The following is a 27,617-nucleotide window of genomic DNA, read 5'->3' on the forward strand; positions in this document are numbered from 1 at the left end:
TGCTGGAAAACCATTCTGGAGTGTAATTAGCAGTCTTCGAAAGGGAGGTAAGAAACAAATGACAAGTATTTTGGACAGGTCAGGAAAACTGCTGGTGAATCCTGTTGATGCCTTGGGAAGATGGAGGGAATATTTTGAAGAGTTGCTCAATGTAGGTGAAAAGGCGATCAGTAATGTTTCAGATTTCGAGGTAGAATGGGATAGGAATGATGATGGAAATAGGATCACATTTGAGGAAGTGGAAAAAATGGTCAACAGATTGCAGTGCAATAAAGCGGCTGGGGTGGATGAAATTAAGTCGGAACTCATCAAATACAGTGGAATGTCAGGTCTTAAATGGCTACACAGGATAGTGGAAATGGCCTGGGAGTCGGGACAGGTTCCATCAAACTGGACAAAAGCAGTAATCACACTAATCTTTAAACATGGAAACAGAAAAGATTGTAACAACTGCAGAGGTATCTCTTTAATTAGCGTTGTGGGTAATATCTTCTCAGGTATTGTTGAAAGGAAAGTGCGAGTATTAGTTGAGGACAAATTGGATGAAAATCATTGTGGGTTTAGGCCTCTTAGAGGTTGTCAGGGCCAGATCTTTAGCTTACGACAAATAATGGAGAAGTGTTATGAGTGGAACAGGGAATTGTATCTATGCTTTATAGATCTGGAAAAGGCATATGACCGGGTTCCTAGGAGGAAGTTATTGTCTGTTCTACGAGATTATGGAATATGAGGCAAACTTTTGCAAGCCATTAAATGTCTTTACATGGATAGTCAGGCAGCAGTTAGAGTTGACGGTAAATTAAGGTCATGGTTCAGAGTAGTTTCAGGGTTAAGACAAGGCTGCAACCTGTCTCCACTGTTGTTCATATTATTTATGGATCGTATGATGAAAACAATAGACTGGCTGGGTGAGATCAAGATATGTGAACACAAAATAAGCAGTCTTGCAAATGCGGATGACTTAGTTGTGATGGCAGATTCTATTGAAAGTTTGCAAAGTAATATTTCAGAGCTAGATCAGAAATGTAAGGACTATGGTATGAAGATTAGCATCTCCAAAACGAAAGTAATGTCAGTGGGAAAGAAATATAAACGGATTGAGTGCCAAATAGGAGGAACAAAGTTAGAACAGGTGGACGGTTTCAAGTACTTAGGATGCATATTCTCACAGGATGGCAACAAAGTGAATGAACTGGAAGCGAGGTTAGCAAAGCTAATGCAGTGGGCACTCAGCTACGATCTACTCTCTTCTGCAAGGAGGAGGTCAGTACCAAGACTAAGTTATCTGTGCACCGTACAATCTTTCGACCAACTTTGTTGTATGGGAGCGAAAGCTGAGTGGATTCAGGTTACCTTATCAACAAGGTTGAGGTTACGGATATGAAAGTAGCTAGGATGATTGCAGGTACTAGTAGATGGGAACAATGGCAAGAGGGTGTCCACAATGAGGAAATCAAAGAAAAACTGGGAATGAACTCTACAGATGTAGCTGTCAGGGCAAACAGGCTTAGATGGTGGGTTCATGTTACACGCATGGGTGAAGCAAGGTTACCAAAGAGACTCATGGGTTCAGCAGTAGAGGGTAGGACGAGTCGGGGCAGACCAAGGAGAAGGTACCTGGATTCGGTCAAGAATGATTTTGAAGTAAGAGGTTTAACATCAGAAGAGGCACCAATGTTAGCACTGAATAGGGGATCATGGAGGAATTTTATAAGGGGGACTATGCTCCAGACTGAACGCTGAAAGGCATAATCAGTCTTAAATGATGGTGATGATGCTGAAAATTAAAAACAGTCCGTTCGGCCATTGACAGGGGCACGAGTGAGATTTGAACACGGATCTCTGGCTTTGCAATCCAACACCGTGATCACGATCCTGCGGTTTCTGCAGCTCGCTCGATGTTGCACATCGTAACCTTGGACCGTTCACTGTTTCTGTTTTGCTTTTCTTTTTTTCCTCAGTTTGGTAAACGTCTTCCTGGTTTCATGCTTGCTTCGTGTTCAGTTTTTGACAGGCTATTTTACGACTAAACCTGAGAGGTAATTTTCGATGTCAGTTAAATTCTCTTACAGCCGTGTAACTTAAGATGTTTTATTTTGAAGGCTACCTGTTTCAACATTTCACTATGCCATCTTCAGGACCCATAAACATCTTTCCAAATAAACAAAAATGTAATATAGTGCCATAAATCCATGGATGTTGTGAATTCAATCGTTTCACTAGTGCTCCATTCGAAGTTGCTATAAAGTCACTAGTGAAACCATTATTCACGACATCCATGAATTTATGGCGCTATGACATTTTCGTTTATTCGGAGAGATGCATGTGGTGCCCGAGGATGACATAGTGAAATGCTGAAACAACTAACCTTCAAAATAAAATAGCATCTTAAGTTAAACGGCTGTTGGAGAATTTCGTTGACATTGACAATTACTTAACTAGCCGATGCCCCCTGTCCATGATGGGCCAACAGAGAAATCCGAGGGGGATACGATAACAGGTTTCTCCTGTCACGTGTTCGGGGAAAACCAACTACGAACGATTTTCTCATAGAAAATAATGGTATAGTAAGTTCTGTTTTTGCTTCTATTTTAGCTTAGAGAATGGATCGGCTGAAGGGAGAGTGGATTCTTAAGATGAAATAAGGACACACAATTTGGTTGTCATGGAATGTAGAAATGTTGTCAGTGCCACATGCTGACCGCTCACTATCGGCTATTTCGGCAACTCCTGCCAGTAATTATAAGTTTTTTTGTAATTACCTGACATTGTCAGGAGGAGAGGATCTCTATATCAATGTAAAAAGGCTTCCAAAATAGTTTTATTGCCCAGATCGCAGTTGATACATATCCTCACTACTAGTTCCAGCAAAGTTATATTGCCGCCTTCAGATCATTGGATAATTGAATTATAAATCCTGTAAGTGTGGCACATTGGCATCTGGCCATTGTAAACAAGGAAGTAAACTCAGAGAAAAGAGACTTCCGTGCAACACAAAGAACTCTAAAATAAATGCCATAACTGTATCAACAAAGGACAGAGGTGTCAAATACATCGGCTGAGCACATCCTTGCGCTGTCAGATGTGTTCTGTTGATAACCGGCTCCGTATTTACTAAACCCCTGTTGCCTCTGACTCACCTCACGATTAGATTCTGGTAGGGTATATTCCTAATCAAAATAACTACATGGAGTAGTGTGTCCGCACCCAGTAAAGTCAGGCTTCATCAACGGAACTTCCTTTTCGCGTGCATTTTAAAAGGAGAACCATGTGATAGACAATGAGGACCAGGAGGTACTGTCCCTTAAATCAAAGTTAGCTGTAGTCGCGACTGCGCACTTGGCTTACTAATGTTAAGAACGTGCGCACCATAGCAACACGCATTAGGATACGGCCTTGACGTCAATTGCTTGCGATCTGCAGCGAGGATAGAGTGCAGACGTAAGCAGTGCTGCGAGAGCAAAAAGCTAGTTCATTCACAGAGGCGGTGCAACGCCCCTGTGCTGTGACGTACTCTCTGCGCAATCATAACGCGGCAGCCCGGTCTTAAGCGGATCACGTGTGTTCACGGTGGAAGGCAACGACCAGCGGCCGCACGCTGACATGAATGGTGGTGGGAGTACTATCCCTTTCCCTCAACGACACACACACACACACACACACACACACACACACACACACACACACGGGCTGGAGAGGCAGGGAGGGGGGCGATGCTACATGTATACCATACCATCTTCATAATATTTGTAAACGGCTTTTGTCTTCTTTTCTTTATAGATACAGCGATACTGAGTCTGATCGTAATGTGTTCACTATGTAGGCCAAATGTGAGAGTAAAAAATGCAATAAATACGTATGTGTTAGTTGCGTTAACTTAATTCTACTAATACTGACGTGGTCCATAGCACAGTGGCATTACTGCTATTGTAAAATGTTGGACAGTACATTCAGTTTCGAACGATGCCTCCTTGGGATGTCGTTATCTGCTTATCGCTAACGTTAAATAAAGATTCCTTGATTCAGTCTACAAAAGTTTCTGTAAAATTTTTGATTCATTTAGTTTTCATTAAAGTGGAAATTGTGTTAATGATAATCTTACAAAATAAGTCATAAGGTATCCAGAACTTATTGAGAGAAAAGAAAACAGAATAATAAAACACACAAGTATGATATCCCTGAACTAATATAACGATGTAAACATTAACAGTATAATATAATAATAAATGTGCAATATAAAAATTTACTTCACTTTTCAGATCTAAGCTGAAAGAAAAGGGAAGATGTCGGTAAGTGCCCAGGCTGCATCATTTACTTGCAAATAATGTGAATATTCAATTGACCAAAAAGTATCGCTGTGAAACACAACATATCTCAAACCAAAATATTTATGCGTTAAACAATTATTCCGTTGTCGACCCTAGAAGAAGCCGAAAACAATTACGTTATAAATGATGACTAACTGAAACCCTTAGCTGCCGACAGGTGTTGTTGATATACCTCGATGTGGACAGCTGAAAATGTGTGCCCCGACCGCGACTCGAACCCAGGATCTCCTGCTTACATGGCAGACGCTCTATCCATCCGAGCCACTGAGGACACAGATGAATAGCGCGACTGCAGGGACTTATCCCTTGCACGCTTCCCGTGAGACTCACATTCCCAACTGTCCACAATTCTACGTATATAATTTACCTTAGACATTTGTCCATTCACTCATTACTCGCGCACGCTTTGGCGATTCGAACTATTCATCTGTGTCCTCGGTGGCTGAGATGGATAGAGCGTCTGCCATGTAAGCAGGAGATCCTGGGTTCGAGTCGCGGTCGGGGCACACATTTTCAGCTGTCCACATCGAGGTATATCAACAACACCTGTCGGCAGCTGAGGGTTTCAGTTAGTCATCATTTATTCCAGGGAAAAGCTGCAGGTCAACAACAGTAATCTGTTCTTTCGAGAACAGTTACTGTCTTCATATATACAATTACGTGAGTCACTTTCGGTTAAAAACTAAAATACAATCCAGGTGCAAACAGTTATTTTCATCTATTTAATAAACTGCGTTGAACTAGCAACTAAGAAAGAATGACAGCAAATATTTACACTATAATTTATAATGTACTGAGATGAGGAAACCCTGCATTGCCGTCCTGGACAAGGTCCTAGTTGAGATCCTCTGCTGTTGCTTGAGTGTGATCTGCTATGAATTTTCACGTGTGTGCCTGTGTCGTGGTGATGACTGTCCAGTGCTTATGCAGTATAGTGTTGTATTCGTGTTGTTACGGATGAAGGGAAGGGAGAAAGGGAAACCCGATGTCAACGCAGAGCTTACTTCTCTCGAGTAGTACGAAGGCTGCCGCCAAGTTTAACTTCCCCTCCTCACCCGACGAACGGATCACCGTCAGCAGTGTCGCATGCGCTCGTTCTGACAAACACGGCAGAGAGGCTTGACATTCGTCATCGCCATTGGTGCGAAGTCTGGGTGTCGAGAAATTTGCACCACTACCTCTCCTCTTGCCGTCCAAATACTGGTGAAGAAAATGTGGGATTGGAACCACCCCCTCAGAGTCGAGTGGCGCTGACCGAGCGTGCCTTAGGGACTGTGATACAGGAACGAATGTCAGAAAAGTACAGATCATCGCTTGTAAAAGAACCACAGAATATCAATAAATCTTACCCGACAACGTAATACACAGACACCCAGTTAGTAATAACACACTTGTTAGTGGAACAACACAAAATTTTAACGATATTGAAAAGAAGGCGCCTATACTCTATCTGATCAAAAATAACCGACTCCTATATATTAGGAAATCGATCACAAGATGAGGACCCGCCAGTTTGAAAAGGAGTATTATGTTGCCAATTGAGACACAATATCATCACCCCTCAGAAGATCTCAGTGACTTCGCACGTGGACTAGTCATTAGATGTGACCGGAAGAAAAAGTCCATCAGGAACAGTTAAACCAGTCTAAAGCTGCCCACGTCTACTGTTGGCGATGTGTTTGTAAAGCGGAAACGTGAAGGAACACACATAGTTAAACAAAGACCAGGCAGGCCTCATCTGTTGACCGACAGGGACAGGAGGGCATTGCGGAAACAGTCGGAAGGAATTACACTTGAGTTTCAAAGTGGTATTAACAGTTCAGATAGCACAGTGAATATGCGTAGAGAATTACAAAGCATTGGGCACAATGATCGAGCAGCTCCACCTCCAGAGAAGCCAAATATTTCTGTAGTCAGTGCTAAGCAAAGCTTGAGGGGGTGAGAAGATTGACGGCACTGTACAGTGGATGACTGGAAAAGAGGGATTTGGCTCGATGAATCGTGCTAAACCTGTGACAATGTGATGGTAGGGTTTGGGCTCGGTGAACGACTAGAGTACGGAGGATTTGGTGTTACGGTATAGGGGTGTGTTTAGTTGTTAGGTTTTGGCCCCCTTAATGTGCTAAAAAAAGAGAGCTACATGCGGAAGTATATGAATACATTTTACTACATTGTATACTGCGTTCTGGAGAAGAACAGTTCGGAAACGATGATTGATTGTATCAGTGTGGCAATACACCCTGTCTCATAAAGCAGCATCTGTGAGACAGCCATTTGTTGCCTATAACATCTCTGTAGTCATTTCTGTATTCAGTGCTAAACGACACAGGTGGTGGTGTGCAGGAAGATGCTCCTGGACAGTGGATGATGGGAAGCGAGTGTCAATCCGCCCAGGAGTTTGGCTAATGCTGGAACTGGTCGTAGATGGTGGTGGTGGTGGTGGTGGTGGTGGTGGTGGTGGTGGTACCAATATGACAATGCACCCTGGCATGAAGAAGCATCTTTGAGGTAATGGCTTGCACCAACTTGGAGAAACTAAACCTCTCAAAAAAAACTTACCTTACATAAAAAATGTTCCAGATGAAAAGTTAATATTTTCAAAGAGGGCATTTGTCTGTGCTAAAACTGGTGATCCCCTAACCTCACCCCTTCCACCTCCCACACTCCGTGGTGAATTAGCTTTTTATTTTTAAATGGGAACTTTTTTTTACAGCGGATTCGATTTCTATGCCAAAAGGTACCTCAGGTTTATTAGAAACAGTCTTTACAACTCGTGGTAGATGGGTCTGTAATTGTCGCGAGAGTTACGCCGGTTGGTGTGAAGGACACATCAGAACCAGCCATCCTGTTGGTGAGATTCAAAGGGACTCACAGAAATCAACCCCGAAGGCAACAGAAAATTAAGTTGCAAGTATATTATTTGCCAGACTTCTGCATGTCTAAACAGAAAAAGTTTTTCTGTGCAATCAAATTACTAAAACTGAATTAAATTTTTAACATTAATATCAACTGTTTAGAACAAAATACTTCACACATTTATGTAAACTGTAATTAGAATCCAATTTATTGGTTCTTAATTGCAAACATCGGAAAAATTGAACTTCGTCGATTACAGTTCCATTACCACGAATGGCAAAACAAGTTTTGGGTCAACCGCAAGCATTTTTTGGCGTAGAACACAAATATCCAATAATAAAGAGTGGTTTCTATTTGAAAATAAAAAGTTGACTCCCGTTTGGAGGATGGGGGGGGGGGGGGGGGGGTAGTCAGTTTCAGCACAGACCGATGTCCCCTTTGAGAATATTAACTTTTCATCTGGCACATTTTTACACACGACGCGTACTGTTTTTCGAGATATTTAATTGTTCCGAGCTAAGACTGAGAACTACATATGCAATGTAATGCTGCTTGTGAAGAAATCATCAGTGTGCAGATATAATAGTTGCGTTTATCCTGCCAGGTAAAATAAACGTATAAATATGGACATTGGGAAACATATCTGGAGGCAACATACCATGCCTGCTTTGTGACTGTAAACGTACATCAGACACTATCATGCGTTGTTTTGATCATGGACGTGCTGCGCCGTTATGTTTGATTTTTACGGTAGCAATCTTTTAAAATATTGTTCTCTTAATTACAAAACTAAATATATTTAAGCGAGATTCTAATGAGATTTTTAATGAAATTTTATTTTCAAAATGCTTCTTGCTCCTCCACGACGTAAGCAGGCACTTGAACAATTGTCTCTGGCAATGAGTTCCGCAGTGCTTTCATTCTGAGCTGCCACTGCCCTCGACAGTGTTGTAGAAATTTCATCACGAGAGCGCCAGCCGCAGACCAGAATTAATCTGTAAGAGAAAGCGCGACTGAGAACCAGCCACAATGTTGGCGAGAACAAATGCGAATAGAAGAGTTGCTTTGTACAATAACGGCATTACGTTTCGTGTAGGCTCTCGCTCGCTGAAGTAAAACAAAGAGGACCACAAATTCTGCAATCTAACTGACATCCCTAGAAGCTAAGTCCTAACCTTAGACGATTAATATAATTGGCGCTCAGTATTGAGAATTACCCAAACTTCCGATGTCTCAGTCCTGGAAAAATGCTGAGCGTACGGTCAAGAAAAGAAGCACTCTTCCGTAATTGTAAATGTATTGATTCGTTATTTACTTGAAAGTGGTGGACGACACTAAAGTGTTCTCCCTTCTAGTTTCGGAGCGCTGGTGGCGGTCAGGAGAGGCACTGAGTACACTTGCTAGCAGTAATGTTTATTAATCAATATTCCCATAAACATTTCTGTAGCTGTACCGATTTCGATAGCATATTTTACAGGGTCCTATAAAGAAAATTAATATAAAACCTGGCTGAAAATGACTTACAAGTACGTTACGCTATCCATCGGTAATGCTGGAATTCAATATGGTGTTGGCCCACCCTTAGCCTTGATGACAGCTTCCACTCTCGCAGGCATACGTTCAATCAGGTGCTGGATGGTTTCATGGGGAATGGCAGCCCATTCTTCAGGGAGTGCTTTGAGGAGAGGTATCGATGTCGATCGATGAAGCCTGGAACGAAGTCGGCGTTCCAAAACATCCCAAAGTATTCTATAGGATTCAGGTCAGGACTACATGCAGGCCAGTCCATTACAGGGAGGTTACTTGTCGTGTAACCACTGCGCCAAAGGCCGTGGATTATGAACAGGTGCTCGATCGTGTTGAAAGATTCAATCGCTATCCTCGAATTGCTCTTCAACAGTGAGAGCAAGAACGTGGTTAAAACATCAGTGTGGGCTTGTGTTGTGATAGTGCCACGCAAAACAATAAGGGGTGAAAGCCCCCTCCATGAAAAATACCACACCACACCATAAGACCACCACCTCCGAGTTCTACTGTTGGCACTACACACGCTGGCAGATGACGTTCACCGGGCATTCGCCATACCCACACCCTGCCATCGGGTCGCCACATTGTGTACCGTAATTCGTCACTCCACACAACGTTTTTCCATTGTTCAATCATCCAAAGTTTGCGCTCCTTACGAGGTGTCGTTTGGCATATACCGGCATGATGATGTGTGGTTTATGAGCAATTGCTCGACCATGAAATCAAAGTTTTCTTACCTCCTGCCTAACTGTCATAGCACTTGTCTTGAATCCCGATGCAGTTTGGAATTGCCGGCCTCTGTGGCCGAGCGGTTCTTAGCGCTTCAGTCCGGAACTGCGCGACTGCAAGTCGGGCATGGATGTGTGTGATGTCCTTAGGTTAGTTAGTTCTAAGTTCTAGGCGACTGATCGACTGATGACCTCAGATGTTAAGTCCCATAATGCTCAGAGCTATTTGGACATTTTTTTTTTTTTTGAGCGCCCTATTTCTGCTCTCTCATGATGCCTAATGACTACTGAGGTCGCTGATATGGAGTACTTGGCAGTAGGTGGCAGCACAATGCACCTAATATGAAAAGCGTATGATTATGGGGGTGTCCGGATATTTTTGATCACGTAGTGTATGTTTTAAGAGTGGTACCATGGGTTAAGTCTTGGCCTAAGACTGTGCCGTAAAATTCGTAGCGTCGTCATACATGTGTGGCTCTAACGACAAGACTGACTAAACCTAGCCTTTACGAGTTCTATTTGTGTATGTTTTGGCTGTAGTAAACTTTGTATTCTGCAAAAGTTGCTGCAATTCTTCATTGCATCTGGAGAAAGACATCAGTCACGAAACCACCAAAGGTGCTATAATCTATGTTTATTTATAGATAGCCAGCTTCGGTCAAGCGATCGCCTTCAAATTAAGGATATCATTACCCACATAAAAGGAATGTTTTGTAGCGATCGCCCCTCGGACCAGATTTTTAGTGGGCGCGAAAGTTGTGCAGGTAAGGTTGTGATTCTACTGGTGCACGAGGCCTAGGTCAAGTGCTAGAGTGGATGACTAACAGACGCCCTACGGCGTCAGTGAGACAGCAGTATCTGGAGTGGCATATGTTTACTGCGAGCGTGTACAGAATTAAGTCTTCTGAGCTGCAGTCGGTGCCCAAGCGCCAAGCACACGTCACGAAGTAGTGCAGACTTGATAGGCACATCATGTGCAAGCCGCATGTACGACGGAAAGCACACGCCCACTTAAGGGCGATTCACTCATTACTTAACCACAAATCAACGCTTCCACCACACACTGGCGTCGCGTTATATCTGGCACTGATACGACCAGTGCTAGAATACGCGTCCGCAGTGTGGGAAATGCAGTCGATTGCCACATACATCGGCTCCAAGGCGTGCAAGGTTGAGCCCTGTGACTAGACTTGCACCTTTGGAGAGACTGCCCAACTAGAGTCCTGCATGAAGAAACGGGAATTCCCATGATTAGGGCCGGCCGCGGTGGCCGTGCGGTTCTGGCGCTGCAGTCCGGAACCGCGGGACTGCTACGGTCGCAGGTTCGAATCCTGCCTCGGGCATGGGTGTGTGTGATGTCCTTAGGTTAGTTAGGTTTAAGTAGTTCTAAGTTCTAGGGGACTTATGACCTAAGATGTTGAGTCCCATAGTGCTCAGCCATTTGAACCATGATTAGGGCCCGTGTAAAACAGACTGCCCGACGGTTCTAAGAGATGTCGCAGCGGTCTGAAAATAGGCTAATTTCGAGTTAGGAGTTTCAAAACGACGAGTCACGAGCTCACGACACAGGAAGAGCAGGAACAGTTTCAAAAACTTAATAGTGCTCAAACAATACAGTCAGGACTGTCATTTAGGAAAACAGGTAGTAGCCTTCTCAGAGTCGTGACGTCACTGCCAGGGTCCTACGGCAGCGTGCTGGGGTGGTGGCGGCGAGGAGACGCCACTCGCCCAGACGTTCCGCGATGACCTAATGTGGTTTCCACCTTGGCGTTCTCGCAGATAGACGTGCGCTTAACCTTCAGTTGGGGATGTGGGGTGTTCACAGCACCCCAGGTGTAAAAGTTCACTGGTATTTAGTGAAGCATGTTGGTGACACTGTTGAGCGCCTTTTTACCTTTGTTCAAAGGGATGCGCATTGTTGCGAAACCATTGTTAATGTTTTTAAAAGTACGCAACACTGTACACAACAAGGTTTTAAATGCTGGGGTGCTGATAACACCCCACCTACCTAGTTGTGCGACTTCCTGTGTTGAGCAGTGTACGTCATGATGTCACATGGGGAGGAGCAAAAACGTCTTAGAAGGCTGTTGGAGGAAGTTTTTAATGAAGATGAAGACTGTGAGAGTTCAGAGTTTGAAGATTCGGATGACAATGAAGAAGAACTGTGTGATGAAAGTGATCGTGCAACTGCAAGTGATCAATCTGATAAGGTTGCTAGTTACGATACAGCTTCCTCCTTTCCAGTAACACCAGAGAGGTTTATGGTAGGTAAGTATAAAGTAACTAAATGGATGACTACACCTAAGCCTAATAATATTAGAATAAGGAAGCAAAATATGGTAACTCTGCTTCCTGGTACCAAACTAATTGCTAAAGACTACAAGACTGCTGTAGAATGCTTTGATGTGTTCATAAATGAGCAAATAATTCGCTCAATAGTAGAGTGCACCAACCTGTATATTGATCGCATTGAGGCCTTCTACAAGAACAAAAATGGATGTCAGAAAACAGATGTAATAGAAATGCGATCTTTCATTGGACTACTTATAATTGCTGGTTCTTATAGAGCAGCTAAAATGAATTTACTTTTTTCACAGGGACTAGCAGTAGAAATATTTCACTCTACTATGTCACTGGGCAGATTTTTGTTCCTCATGAGGTGTTTGAGATTTGATAATATTCATGATAGGGGGCAACGTAAGGAACTGGGAAAATGGCTGCAATACTGGAAGTATTCACCTTGCTCAACGAAAACCGCAGAAATGCATATAGCCTTGGAAGTTACACCACAATTGAACAACTGGTTCCCTTCAGAGGTAAACGTCCCTGTTTCGTGTGTATTCCTAGCAAACCTGCTAAATATGGAATAAAAATACAGACATTATGTGATGCAAGGACTTGGTATACATCTCAAATGGAAGTACATGCGGGAAAACAGGCTGAAGGGCCTTTCCAAGTTTCTAATACGGGTAAAGATGTCGTTTTGAGACTTACTGAGGGGATTCAAGGAAATGGAAGAAATATAACAACAGATCAATGGTACACTAGTATCTTGCTTGCTAAAGAATTACTGAAAAAGCACTAACACTTGTTGGCACAATGAGAAAAAAAATAAGCCTCAGCTTCCTACTGAAATGATTGTCATAAATGGGAGAGAAACTGCAAGTTCAATTTTTGCTTACTAAGGGGACATCGCTTGCCTTTCATATGTACCTAAAAAAGGTAAAAATGTTATACTGCTGTCAACAATGCATCCATTACCTTCTACAACCTTACAAAAGGTGGAGCTGACACAGTTGACAAGTTGTGTGCAACAAACACCATAGCAAGAAGAAGAAACCATGGCCATTAGAGGTGTTCTTTCAAATGGTAGATTTTGCTTGCATTAATGCTCGAGCTATAATAAAGAGCAAAATCCCCAGTTTTGCTATGGAAAGAAGGCAATTTATAAGACAGGTGGAGCAGGAGCTTGTTCATCCTCAAGTTTTAAAAAGAGCTTCAAAGTCGGCTGTACCAAGATCCATCCAGCTGAAGGATTTATTCCAGCAGTTCAGAGTAATAAACACACATCAGGAAGATGAACAGTTTGTCCAAGAAATGCTGACAAAAACACAAAGTTCTTCTGATTCAAGTGTAACCAATTTGTGTGTTTAAATCATATGAAAAAACATTTGCAGTAAATGTATCAATTTAGAATATTCTTCCAGTGATGATGAAAATGTTCAGTGTTGAAATGTGATTTTTCTCTAGACTTTTGACATGAATGATTGTTTTTAAGTTATTAATGTCTGTTGCTTTGGCTGTTAACATCTCTCTAATTTTAAAATGGTTATAGCTTTTCTTATTTGATTGATTTGAAAAATGGTATGTATACAAAACAAAATACAAAATGGTATGTATACAAAACCATTTCACACATGCTATTGGTTTATCAGTTACGGATAATTATTCGAGTATCTTAGTGATTAAAATTGTACTTAAATGAAATAGTAAGACTAAATGCAATGTTTATTCTATAATAAACAATTTAAAAAATCGAAACCTCAGTATCATATTTATGTAGGGTGCTGTGAACACCCTAAGAGTCTACTTACGTTATGAATGCTCACTTCCCCAGTTAAAGCTTAAGCGGATGTCATGAAGACGAAAGCCCAGATCGGCGACACAGGGTACAGCCAGTAAGGCGGTGCTATGCTCAGCCAGACGGCGGTTATTCGGTGTAACGCCCAACAGGTTTTAGGCGAAAGCTTGCAGTCACTCGGTACGGCCTCTCACCGCGGGAAGCTGCAGGTTCGCTCACATCTTCTTCAGCCATTTTTGTGGCAGCCATGCAGCCTGCAGTGGCAGCTTTCAGTGGCTAAGTTCCACTACAGTTGGCTGGCTGTGTTCTCGAACACGAAGTCTTTTTATGTAGCAGGCAGCACATCACGATTCGCCAGTCGGGTTGATCGGTAATTAGCGAAACTGTCATTCAGTCGGAATCAGTAATAGAGACGGAACGGTCAGACACTAACAATGAGGCTTCAGACACGGTCGTATTTAAAGCAGTCATTTTCTCCCATTATTCGGAGGCGTCGGTGGACGTGTCCCCACCGTGGTGTCTCAGTTATTGCCCGTTCCACTTTTCTTCACATCTTCCGCCCGTGCTAGGATTCAGTGGAACGGCAGAGCATAGCTCTGTAGTTAAAGGCTCGCCAAGTAACGCTGTCGGTGCTGTCATGCTGCGCAGTCCGTGCTTCTTGATTACAGCTCGCCTGGACGTGCCAAGTGTATAAAGAGCGACGACGCTCTACCCTCAGCAACTCAGAACTCCTGGCGTGCCCCAGATACCGATTGTGACACATGGTATGAGCCAGAACTGTCTCTCTGTCGTCGTTGCCAAGTAATAACTTTAAAATTTATTGCGCACCCAGGAATCGAATTTACTATTTTACTATGCAACAGTCTCCCTCCTTCCAGAAATTAGTCCCGGATTTTGGTTTGGTGGACCCAGAATAACTGCAGTTACGTAGATTGCATTGACTCTAGTTCATACCGTGCAACCCCGCTTAATATTTCTTGGCTGGGTTCTGCACTCTAATACGGCCGAGATTCAACTCATTGCATTGCTGTCATTCAGTTACAAATGTTGATACAATTTAGTTCCTATATCTTAGTTGTGGCGTCAGGCCATTCGACGGGGGTATGGTGCAAACGTAGACCCGGAGGATTGGCAGGTTTAAGCCTCAAGCTTAGGTAGAGCACACAAGTTGCTATAAGTAACACGGCTATGTTAGTAGTAGAAACACTTTAATGAAATGACAGATGTGTCGCCGGCCGGTGTGGCCGTGCGGTTAAAGGCGCTTCAGTCTGGAACCGCGTGACCACTACTGTCGCAGGTTCGAATCCTGCCTCGGGCATGGATGTGTGTGATGTCCTTAGGTTAGTTCGGTTTAATTAGTTCTAAGTTCTAGGCGACTGATGACCTTAGACGTTAAGTCGCATAGTGCTCAGAGCCATTTGAACCATTTTTTTTTTTTTTTTTTTTGACAGATGTGTCCGAACATCAGTTTCGTATTAAAACGCTCCTTTTCTGATGCAATTAGGTTCTCTTGAGTGTAGAATTCAAAGTAGCGTTAAGAAAGGTTAGATTTTGGATAGGTAAGATATTCCAACTTCTTCTGTCCAATTTAACATTGGTGTTGGTAATTTGATACTGGTTATAGTTAGCCCTGCCTATAACCCAAGTCGTGCCATTCTGATACCACTGTTCTGAAACCCCATTGTTGCCCCTGGGTTTCCCATCTCCATTAGCAGCAAATGATTACAGTCTGCGATGTGAAGACTAAGTAACTCCAGTAGATAACGCTTTTTTGAAAATGTTCGCATAGAGCTCACAATTGAACCAAGCACGATAGCGCATCTGTGCAGATCCTTCTAGTCGGACAAATGGTGGAGATTCCTGTTCCGGAGCCTCACACCTCCTTCAGTGTCATAAGGGCACGTGCATCTCTTCGACCCGAGATCACGAACACTTCCTCAGACTGTAGTTTCTCTCTCTTACTCATGGCTTCCCGTTCATCGATCATGGATGGACGGTGTAAACTGATAATTAGCGTTTCTACTGACTGCCGGGAATCCTTGCTTTCTGTCTTTACCTCTACAGTTGCTATGTGATGGAAGAGAGCTAGATTCTCATGTGTTAACTACGCTGAAGAGCCAAAAAACTGATACATCTGCCTAATATCGTGAAGGTCCCCCGTCCCCCGCGAGCACGCGGAAGTGCCGCAACACGACGTGGCGTGGACTCGACTAAAGGCTGAAGTAATGCTGGAGGGAATTGACCATTAATCCTGCAGGCTGTCCATAAATCCGTAAGAGTACGAGGGGGTGGAGATCTCTTCTGAACAGCATGCTGGAAGGCATCCCAGATATGCTTGACAATGTTCACGTCTGGGAAGTTTGGTGGACAGCGGAAGTGTTTAACCTCAGAAGAGTTTTCCTGGAGCCAATATATAGCACTTCTGGACAAGTGGGTGTCGCATTGTCCTGCTGGAATTTCCGAAGTCCATCGGAATGACATGAATGGATGTAGGTGGTCAGACAGGATGCTTACGTACGTGTCACCTATCCGAGTCGTATTTAGACGTATCAGGGGTCCCGTTTCACTCCACCTGCAATTGCCTGCAAACGCCCCACACCATTACAGAGCCTCCACCAGCCTGAACAGTCCCCTGCTTACATGCAGGGTCGATGGATTCATGAGGTTGTCTCCATACCTGCACACGTCCATCCTCTTGTTGACAGGAACAGGCGTGTGGCGTAAAGCTTCGTGTCGTGCAGTCATGAAGGGTACACGAGTGGACCTCTGGCTCCGAAGCCCATATCGATGATACTTCGGTGAATGGTTCGCACGCTAAACTCGTTGATGGGCCAGTGTTGAAATCTGCAGTAATTTATGGAAGGGTTGCATTTGTGTCACGTTGGACGATTCTCTTCAGGCGTTGTTGGTCCCGTTCCTGCAGGATCTTTTTCCAGCCGCACCGATGTCGGAGATTTGATGTTTCACCACTTTCCTGATATTCACTGTACACTCGTGAAATGGTTGTACGGGAAAATCCCCACTTCATCGCTACCTCGGACATACTGTGTCCAATCGCTCTTGGGCCGATTATAACACCACGTTCAAACTCACTTAAATCTTGTTAATCCGCCATTATAGCAGCAGTAACCGATCTAACAACTGAACCAGACAACTTTATAGCAACTAGTTTAGGGGCATTCATTATCATTGTGTCTTATACGGAGAAACATAAGTTTCGCGACACACCCGACATGTATTCGCGATACAGAAGTTGAGAAACGGTGGACTGGGGGAACTAGGCAGCCATTACAGTCCCGACGACATCGTGGTGAGAGACCCCGTAAATGATGCTGTGCTGGGATGAGAAAGGGTCATGTTGGATGGCCATTCAGAGCTTCACATTTTCGTCGGTGGTCGGCGAAATTTTCCTTTCGCCTCATGTGCTAAGCTTTAGAGGTGCAGCTGGTGCATACTTGATTTTCTAGGAGGAGAGAGCGGTATGAATATAAATGGTTCAGATGAAACTCCAGTACTAAGCAAATAAGGGAAAACTGAAAAGTAGAAGGAATATATACACGGGGGGGTCGATAGGTCGATATCAGGGAAAAAGACTTGAGGAGGTATCTTTGCTATTTAGTTTACTTTAAAATCCATTTCGGTTCGGTCAACTTGCACAACGTATTGGTTGGAATTGTATTTGAACTTACAGTAAAAATATTTGGAACAACCATCCTGAAGGGTATCTTATGACAGACGTTCATATGCAAAGACGAGATGGCAAAGGACGATGCTGATATTACCGGGTTGTTGATTAACCCGACTGGCTGTGCATGGAGCGGAATAGTTGCGAATGAGAGGAGTGCACAGGTACGCATTAGTTGCTTTGACAGCTGTTAACCCGGCGGCCACGTGATCGCGTGTCGCTGGTTCTGGAGGCCACTGTAATCCACACTTGCCTTCTGTAGCGCTGTTGCGCTGCCAGTGAGATATACGGTTTCTGCATCGAAGTAGTGACGTCACACTAGTCGGTCTGTCCGCCACACTTAGCAAACGCTGGGCTCCGTGCAGAGCCCACGGGAAATAAAGTCTATTGAAAAGGTATCCACTAAAGGTCTTAATTGTGTCGTGTGCTATCGAGAACGTGCATGCATTTATACACGCAGTCGTGAATTACGAAACGCGTCTGAAATAGTTACCCGCTCCCCGCCGGAGACAGCTGCTGGTACTCAGACCTGCAGTGTCACGTGCTTGTGACGTACGCGCCACAACCCTTCTTCGCGAGGGCCTCGTGTTGTCGTGAGGAGTGTTTGGACTTGATGTAGTCGCCGACTTCCGTAATGTAAGAAGCACGAGTAATAAATTTTCTTTTTGATACGGCACTGACGACAACTTGCAAAACTTCACCTATCGAACAAACCAGACTGATCAAGGTGAAAGAAATCCGGTAAGTAAAATTAAAGTTTTTCATCGTTGTGGGCATTGGAGACGAAGGGCAAGTATGGGGCAAATATCGGCTGTATCCTTTTGAGAAAAACACCTCGTCTTAAATACTTTTGAAAATCTCTAGAAACCCGAATTTGTATCTCTGCTTGGAAATTTTAACGCCGAACTTTCAGAATGCTAGTACTGTGTGATCCTAAAGTTGTGCGCTAGGGTAGTATGCAGAACAGTCTCCGTCCGGGTATGCGGATTTCTAAGGGTTTCTTAAGCAAGAAGTCTTCAAGTGTTATTTTTCTCCATCCTTAGCTTGTGCTCCATTTTAAATTACCACTATGTTAAGAGACACGGTCGAAGCGATTGAAGACACGTTTGTACTCAGGTCTTGAAGATGGTAATCATAGAATTTAATTACCTGGTGGAAAATGTTACCCGTAACTGGAAAACATATAAAAAATTTTGAAAACTTCCCTGGATCAGTGCTACTACAATGTCGCAACTCCTTAAACGCTGTTACCTTCCTTCGTCTCAGAGCGGGGTGCACAAAATCTTTGTAGTACTCAGTACGTACAAATACAAGAGAAACTCATTCGTCATGCTTGTCACTGAAACTAAAATGGATTGAAATTTAGTGCAGGTTAGATAGATAATCAATGCACCAACAAGTTTGTGGGGTGGTAATCCAAATGTGTTGCGGACATCTGATCAATGAAATTATGTCTGAACGAAAAATTCGCGCCTGAACGACCGTATCGTCGTGCTATCAAGCGTTGCTCCATAGTATATTATTACACAGGCGCGGATCAAAGGTTCGGCTTTGATGGGGTGGGGTGGAGGTTACATCAGTGCGCAGTACATCGGTTTAACATAGCTTTCAAAATTGCAGTTCAGAGAAACGCGTTATAGAAGGAGCAATCGTCCGAGATCAACATGTTTTATGCAACTGATCTAACAACTATAACAGCAATAAACTGTCTCGAATTTAATATAGTGTGCACGATATAAAATCGAAGTGTGTACTCGCCGTTATAAGTACGTTGGACATATCACAAAAATTGCATAAGTTGGTATTATTGTGGTTTGTTTGGCGCAACAACAATTAAAATTGCGTCAGACGTACTTGGGAGCTTGAGGAAAAGGCACGTGATTTTGTTTTTTCGCTGTATACTCTAACATAAAATTGGCAAGATACAGAAATGGACACTACGGGGGTCTCTGGTACTGTGACTTGAAGACCAGAGGCCGCACGCACATAAAGATCGAAACTTTACGCGGCAAAAACCCGTCAGGAGGCTACAGTGCGTTAAGTGAAGTTCGTGGTGAGTTTATAGTGGACCGTAGTATAGTTCCACGTTGGGTTAATAGTTTTCTTGACTGTGAAATAGGCATATACGAAAATCAAAGACCCGGAAGGCCAAGAACATCAACAGATGAACCAAATGTGAAACTTGTGACATATGCTCTTGAAGATCGCAGTGCGTCGTGTGAGGAACACTCTGAAGCCACGGCAATACCCCCAAAATCAGTATTACATATCCCGACAAATGATTTAAAGAAGAGGAAAAATTTCTGCGAGATGGGTGTAGAGTTGCCAGACGTGCAGTATTTCCCGGGACGCACTGTTTCCTGCCAAATTTTAAATGTCCACCGGGACAGTCTCTGTCCCGTATTTCAACCATGTTCGATTATTTTTATTGCGAAATCTTTCGCGCTACAGCTTGTAAATACCTTTTATGTACGCGCGTACCGCATGTAGGTACGACTAGCTGGGCTATCAGTCTGACAGTGCCGGGCGGGGACGATATTCACCGATTCCCACCATAGCGCGCCGCGTCTGTGTGTCTTGTTTATTGACCGTCTCACTTTCATTCTACAATTTTGTATTCAACATTTTTGTTTGTTTGCTGACTCGTTTAAATGCTATGTCAACGCATATTAACACTTCTGGAAGGATTTTTTAATTCCATTCTTGATTGTCATTCTAGTTTAAAACTTCGTTCATTGTTTTGCGAGAACTGCTGAGTGCTGAACGCGTTACGCTTGTGAAGTATTTCTAAAACTGTAGACAGGATAAATGATTTAAGTGACTGTGACCCAGATAATTCGTCTAGAAATGGAGTAATACCTTCCAAAAAAAGGCTTATAAGTATAATCCGAACTGGGAAAATAGTTATTCCTGGTTAAGACAAGTAAAAGGAAACTCTTACAAGACGCAGTGATTATCTATCTAACCTGCTCTAAATTTCAATCCGTTTTTGTTTCAGTGACAAGCATGACGAATGAGTTTCTGTCGCCTGTGCAATAAACATTTCTCGTGTGCTCATGGAGGCATTGTTGATGTAAAACATACATGTACTAAATCTCACATGACTTAAGAGCAACAAAGCATGAAGTACTTTTACCTAATATTTCTCGAAGCCTGCCTCGGGGACGGAAAAGATTACTGCTGGAGAACTTGCATCTGTTTATCGCACGTTAAAACATTGTTAGACACAATATTGTGGATCTGCAGTGGAACAAAAATAGTTCAAAGTTTTAATTGCAGAAGAACAAAAGCGGAAGCTAGTGCATGCGAAGTATTGGCCAAAGGATCTGTTAAAAATATTTTGAAGAAAAATCTATACTTCTCTATAGCGACAGGTACAAATAATAATAAAAAAGAACATTTCCAATTTGCTTATGATTTTATCATTATGATACTAGGGTTTAAACCGTCTACTGGAATTTGTAGAATGTAATAATTGTGCAAACCAAGTTACGAAGTAATTAAGCCATATTGGAGAAGATTGTCTTCATTTAAAGTTTCGGCTTTCGCCGCTGACAACACTGATGTAAACTTTGATAGAAACCATTCCATCTGTATACTTATTTTAGCCGAAAATGATAAAATTGTCAAAGCAGGTTGCCCGGTCAATATTCTTCACAATGCAGCAAAATAAAGTCCTGATAAACTTGAAGTGGATGTAGAAAGATTGATATTGAAAATTTGCAGTCACTTCAGTATATCTGCGAAACGAAGGGCGGACTTGAAACTCCAAGTTGAAGCGAATGACATGCAACGGGATTGTGTGTCACTTGTGTCATACATCTGTCCGCGAGATTTTCACAGCCCTAAACATCCCTAGGTCCACTGTTCCCGATGTGATAATGAAGTGGAAACGTGAAGGGACACGTAAGTACAGGCTGACCGCGTGTGTTGACTGACAGAGACCGCCGACAGTTGAAGAGGATCGTAGTGTGTAATAGGCAGACATCTATCCAGAGCATCACACGAAATTCCAAACTGCATCAGGATCCACTGCAAGTACTATAACAGTTAGGCAGGAGGTGAGAAAACCTGGATTTCATGGTCGAGCGGCTGCTCATAAGCCACACATCACGCCGGTAAATGCCAAACGACGCCTCGCTTGGCGTAAGGAACGTAAACATTTGACGATTGAACAGTGGAAAAACGTTGTGTCGAGTGACGAATTACGGTACACAATATGGCGATCCGATGGCAGGGTGTGGGCACCCCTTATTGTTTTGCGTGGCACTATCACAGCACAAGCCCATACTGATGTTTTAAGCACGTTCTTGCTTCCCACTGTTGAAGAGCTATTCGGGGATAGCGAATATATCTTTCAAGACGATCGAACACCTGTTCGTAATGTACGGCCTGTGGCGGAGTGGTTACAAGACAGTAACATATCTGTAATGGACTGGCCTGCACAGAGTCCAGACCTGAATCCTATAGAACACATTTAGGATGTTTTGGAAACGCCGACTTCGTGCCAGGCCTCACCGACCGACATCGATACCTCTCCTCAGTGCAGCACTCCGTGAAGAATGGGCTGCCATTCCCAAAGAAACCTTCCAGCACCTGATTGAACGTGTGCCTGCGAGAGTGGAAGCTGTCATCAAGGCTAAGGGTGGGCCAACACCGTACTGAATTCCATCGTTACCGATGGAGGGCGCGACGAACTTGTAAGTCATTTTCAGCCAGGTGCCCGGATAATTTTGATCACATAGTGTAAATTAGTAAGTGGATGCCGTGTTTTTGAAATACCTTGCCATTTTCGAGACTTCGTATTCATGCTACTTTATTTGCTGAAATTACGAAATGGATACATATAATAATATAAAAGCTTCAATTTATTTTCTGTTTTGCGGGTCGTCATGACACCGCACTTTCCTCAACGTCCCGCCGCCCCATCCCCTTCGCCCTCCGGTACTTAGGTAACATTGAGCGCTTCGTTGTTTGCTGAGTACTCGTGACTCGACGGACGGGCTTACTGCTGTGTACGTCTTTCGAACGGGCCGTGTTTTGCTTTATAAGAGCAAAGAACGCTTTCTTGTTGTAGGCTAATACTTTTTGGAACCTGCGTGTAAAGGGCTTCCGTTACTAATTTGAGCGATAGTTGGCAAACGCACGGAAGGACCTGAAAGAACTGCTTTCAGGTACTTTATCCCAGTTTTCGTGCTGTACTAGCATATTCGTTCCTGAAAATTGAACCATGTAAATATTTTTCGATAACATTTTTTGTTGGCAGTTTATCATTTCATATCTTAATTTGGATATCCTTCGCTGCCTTCACGTTGCGAATATTGAATGGCACTCACTAAAACTACTTTCAAAATATCTTCGGGCAGTTTCTGAGCAGAGGCTGTGGAATGACTGTCTTATATATAGATATAAAAGCGTCCTGTTAAAACACACGTGGCTCTGTGAGGCTCTTCTCAATGCAGGTCTGTTGTTTAAAAAATGTGATAACTTGAAGATGAACACCGCCCTGTGCAAAGTATGAGAGCTGTTGTTAACATAAATAGGTATAATTTGATGCGCGCTGGCGAAATTACTATATCATTTGTCACCAGTCATTCACGAGAGTCAGTGCATCTTTCGAAATTCTATGAGAATCAATCGGGAACGATTTAATAGGCAAGGGGACAATAAAATATCCATAGGGAGACTGTATACTAATATACAAAAGGAAGCCTTATTAGCAAAAAGCTCTAAAAGTTAATGAACGATTTGCTTCAATTTTTAATTGATACCATAAGAAACATTCGCACGGACATAACTACATGCTGGTTGATTCAGTTGGCCATACCAATGACGTTGAATCCAACGCGTAATGTTATATCTGGCCTTTAAAAACTACGCGCGTGATTATGATATTCTCTCGCTCGCTACGTCCCAGCAATTACTCCTCCAGGAAAATCAATAGGACGTTTTTGTACGAGGGACGTTCAGTAAGTAATGTAACACATTTCCTGGCCAATTTTGGTCTTAAAAATGCGAAATTTGTTGTGGGACATCGTGGAATATTCGCGCAGCCACTATAGTTGCACTAACTTCCGATAGGCGGCAGCGCTATACGTAGCCTTCAAAATGGCGTCTGTAAGAGCATCGCAGATATTCAGAGGCACTTGCTGAACATCCACAGAGAACTGGCAATGAACAAAACGACTGTTGAGTCGTTGGGTGAGGCACCTGTCATCGCAACAAGATCGCGCAAACCTGTCCGATCTGCCTTGAGCCCGCCGACCGCACACTGCTGTTACTGCTGCAAAATGTTAGTCACCACAAAAATGCGAACGAACGTCACCTCCATGACAACCCTAGGCCTCACATGTCTTCGCACCCGAGAGGAGTTCGCAAAACTTCTTTTGACTATTCTTCCTCATCCACCTTACAAGATGGATCTCGCACCTTCATTTAGGCCCAGTGAAAAGGTGCACTCCGCATGGAGGAGTCCGTAGATGATTGGAAGGTTATTCATACATCAAGATACACGTGGCTCTGTGAGGCTCTTCTCAATGCAGGTCTATTGTTTAAAAAATGTGATAACTTATTCCACGTCGACCAGGTAGAGTGGTACCATGCAGGCATACAGGTTCCCCCAGTAAGGTGGCGTAAGATCGCCGCATTGAACGGAGATTGTATTGAAAAATAGGGTTTCGTAGCCAAAAGAGTGGGGAGTAATGTAGTATATCAGAATCCTGAATAAAAACAACCTACTTTCAGAGGAGAAAAATATTTCCATTACTTATTGAACGCCACCTGTAGAAAATTTAAATTTAGTTAAACTTTGTACTGGAATATATTTTCACTGGAGGCCTCGATTTGAGTTATTCAAGAAAAACGTACAGTAGTGACATTCAAACGCAGCTCGACCCCCACGCTCATCCCTCACAAGTCAGGATTTCTAGTATGTTGTGGCACTCCCTCCTGCCGCTGTACAAAAACTTTCCGACTACACAAACTGTTACCGATATTCGATCGATTTTGTTCTCTGTTGACTGGATTATTATGCCACCACTATAATCGCTTTTAACATTATTAATTTAAAGGTGCCCGTGAGGGTAATGAAAGATGAAAGGCATCTGTAAATGTTACACTAAAATTAATTACGTTGACATTTTGAACCAGACTTAACTCTAACAAGCACAGTAGTTTCGTAGTCAGAAGGCCTGACGAATAACGCGGTGTAATTGATTACTTTAAAATTCACGAAATTTCCACCATACTGCAGTAGCTGACAAATCCACCATCGCCCGGGTATTCGTTTTGCTAATATTCTATCAGAAGCGGAAAACTAACAATAAACTGTGTTTTTGGTGCAATATCATGAAAATTTTATTTCCGTGTATTCGTGTAAACCCCTTTGAAATTATGAAACATTCGTGCAAAGAAAGATGTATAATGTACAAACGTATAACGAATGTAGGCGCATAGTAGTCACAAAACGAAAATCGAGTGACAACATGTTACGTTGCCGATACTAAAAGCATAACGGTAAAGGCCTGATGTTGCGGGTGATGTGTTGTACGCTGTCAGAACTCGAATTCAGTGAAACGTAGCCCAATACAGAGAGACGTTCTCCTTTGTGAGAGCACAGCTGTAATGAGCTCGTTATTCGCAACAAGCCAAACAATAAGAATCCTATCACAGTCAAAGCAATCATAGCGTCGCTAGTTTGCAAAATGATTCCCATGTTAAATTGGATTATTAGATAGACATCCAATAGAAACTTTAACAACGTGTAGGCGTACACTGTTAGTCACCAGGACTACCAGAAAATTTTCAAATGAGAAGAAATAAGTCATAACTGCTATATTACTTACGTGAAATTAAAGGACTGCTTTGAGTTTAAAATTTGAATTCTAGAATGGCTGAGCTGTAAGGTTACAACGTTATCTTAGACTTTCAGTGCGTGAATAAAGTTGTGTGTGAGCCATTTGCTATGAAATATACCGGGGTACAACTGCTTCCCCAGTAACATAACCCAAAAGAACATGGGCCCTCACTGTACTGGTTTACGTGATCAAAAATTAATGGAAGCAAATGAGAAGAGACCTAGGAATAAATAAAAAACACACACACACACACACACACACACACACACACACACACACACACACACACCTGATTCTCTTAAGAAACTGGGACAATAGGAATCATCAGAAGATTTATCACCTAGGTTAAGCAGTACACAGTTTGAAAATGCTGAACCATACTACAATCACAACCCTAGGGTGCATATACACCACTGCAAGATTTAAAAGGTGAATATTTTTTTTGTCTATACTCGTTACCTTGTCAGATGAGAAAAGTTTGCAAGAGAGATATTAAAAGTGAAATTTGTTGGTGGTGGTCATGTTCTGAAACTAAAGGAGACCTATAGCAAATTAGATTTTATGTCTTCATTTTTGTGGCCATGAACTCCGTAGGTGCTGTATCACCACACAAGGTATTTAAAAATACGACGTTGCAATTGCTAAAAATGCGTATTTACTCTAAACGTACGGGTTTTATTCATTTAACAATCATCAGTGGTCTAGAATTAAACACATTTGCAGTTTTGGTTTTGGTTCTATATGTAAAAACTGTTATTTCCCGAACTGCTAATGTGAATTTTTGCTACTGCATTTTCTTCTGATTTTGGGGCGTCTCAGGAAGTATCGTTTATTAGCATGGTAGTTAATAGTATAGCATAGAATAGAGCCTTTTGCGGGTGGTGGTGGGGGGGGTGTGTGTTTAAAGACCAGCACAAAGCGACGAACACCGAACACAGAGTAGGGAAGAGGAGAGTGGGGTAGGTGACATGAAGAATGTGGGGGACGTTAAAGGGCAAGTAATAACGAAATAGAGAGAAAGAGAGAAATAGATGTAGGAGAGAGAGAGAGAGAGAGAGAGAGAGAGAGAGAGAGAGAGAGAGAGAGAGAGAACTGGAAGAGAAAGAGAGGGGGGCCGTTTCTTGTGTGTTTGCTTAGGTGGTGTGCTCAATGGTGTGTATATTGTTTGGTTTCAAATGTTTATTTGGTCGTTAATATGTTTGTTGTGTTAGTGCTCTCTTTTTATGGTAATTTCCTTGAAATGTAAAGAGATGCTCAAAATTTTCTGTTGTAATTTGGCCTGTGATCCTGGTGAGGATGGTCCACGTACGTCGAGGAACTTCCCCTGTGCTTCCATAACTTACACCGTGTGCCAGAGATCTGATTCCACGTATTTATACTGGGATACTACAGTATAACTGTAAATAAGTTTCCAGCTTCTTGACAGTCTTACTTCACAATCTCTCCGATTATTAATTAATTTTATGAATTTTTCCCTTCCCTAAACGAAGACTTATTCATTTCCTACATCCTTCATATTTGAAAACAATGTATGAATGAATGAAACATTCGCTTGGACAAAAGTAACCAGTAGCATTGTCGTAAATTCATTGTATCATCCCAGTATTGAATGAAAGTATGTGTATTTCGGTACTGGGTAGCTCAAGACATGTGCTTGTCCCCAGGTAAAACAAAGTAATACCATAGTTTGCTCCCGCGTATGGAACCCCACGCGGATTGTTGTGTTGCAAAGCCGACGGAAGCGTGAAGCGGGAGCGGTCGGTGTTGCTGGGTTGGGCGGAGGACAATATAGGGGGAGCGATCGGTAATGCTGACGGACGACATCCTGCGGATAACGCTTGCAGCTTTCGCCAGCTTAACGGTGCGGCGAATGATGCGAGGCTATATCAAACAGTAAGTCGTACAGTTCGTTGCACTGTGTCGCTCAGTTCTGTTTTCCTTAAAAAGCCTTTTCTCTTAAAGTACAATCGTGTAGTCGGGTTAGCGTTTGAGAATATTAAATTTTTCATTTGCGTGACCATAATGGTTCGTCATTGTTGATACTGCTTCCTCTGTAAACACTAAATGTAGAAGAAGGTGCGTTAAGTGACCACTCTAAGGAAAATGGAATTTTTACCAGACCATGGTTAATGTCGGAAGCCTGCCGCATACTCGCGTTTTGAATTACATATTGCAAGGTATCACAACACACATTTTAAGTAAAATATAAAATAGTATAATAGGAACAGTATGCATTTGTCTAAAATCGTACAAAGGACACTTCTCCCCATCTAAAGGATTAATGAGGCCCCTGCCATCACAGCAGCATTCCATACATGTTTGCTACATTGATTTACGGACTTACTTTCTAGGCATCTTGACGCCCTAGGATTTGCAAAAGTACCTAGCGGCTGCAGCAGCACGCCGTTTCCAGTCAGATTTTTGTATTGGGCCAAATACACTGAAGATCCAAAGAAACTGGTACATCTGCCTACTAACGCATAGGCCCCACGCGAGCACGCAGAAGTGCCGGAACACGACGTGGCATGGACTCGACCAATTTCTGAAGTAGTGCTG

At 42.9% G+C, this 27,617-nt stretch overlaps 1 protein-coding gene across 2 annotated transcripts in view; it reads left to right on the plus strand.

The window, feature by feature from the left end:
* Nucleotides 1–27,617, plus strand: part of LOC126162735 (uncharacterized) — a 387,453-nt gene that overhangs the window by 140,424 nt on the left and 219,412 nt on the right. Inside the window, exon 3 of one of the 2 annotated variants that reach the window (XM_049919398.1) lies at nucleotides 4,260–4,289. The exons of the other annotated variant lie outside the window; for it this stretch is intronic. The gene's annotated coding sequence lies outside the window, so the exon portion shown is untranslated. The remainder of the gene's footprint in view (nucleotides 1–4,259; nucleotides 4,290–27,617) is intronic. 2 annotated transcript variants of the gene reach the window in all.

Source organism: Schistocerca cancellata, chromosome 2 (genome assembly GCF_023864275.1).
Source record: "Schistocerca cancellata isolate TAMUIC-IGC-003103 chromosome 2, iqSchCanc2.1, whole genome shotgun sequence".
In the NCBI taxonomy this organism is placed as follows: Eukaryota; Metazoa; Arthropoda; class Insecta; order Orthoptera; family Acrididae; genus Schistocerca; species Schistocerca cancellata.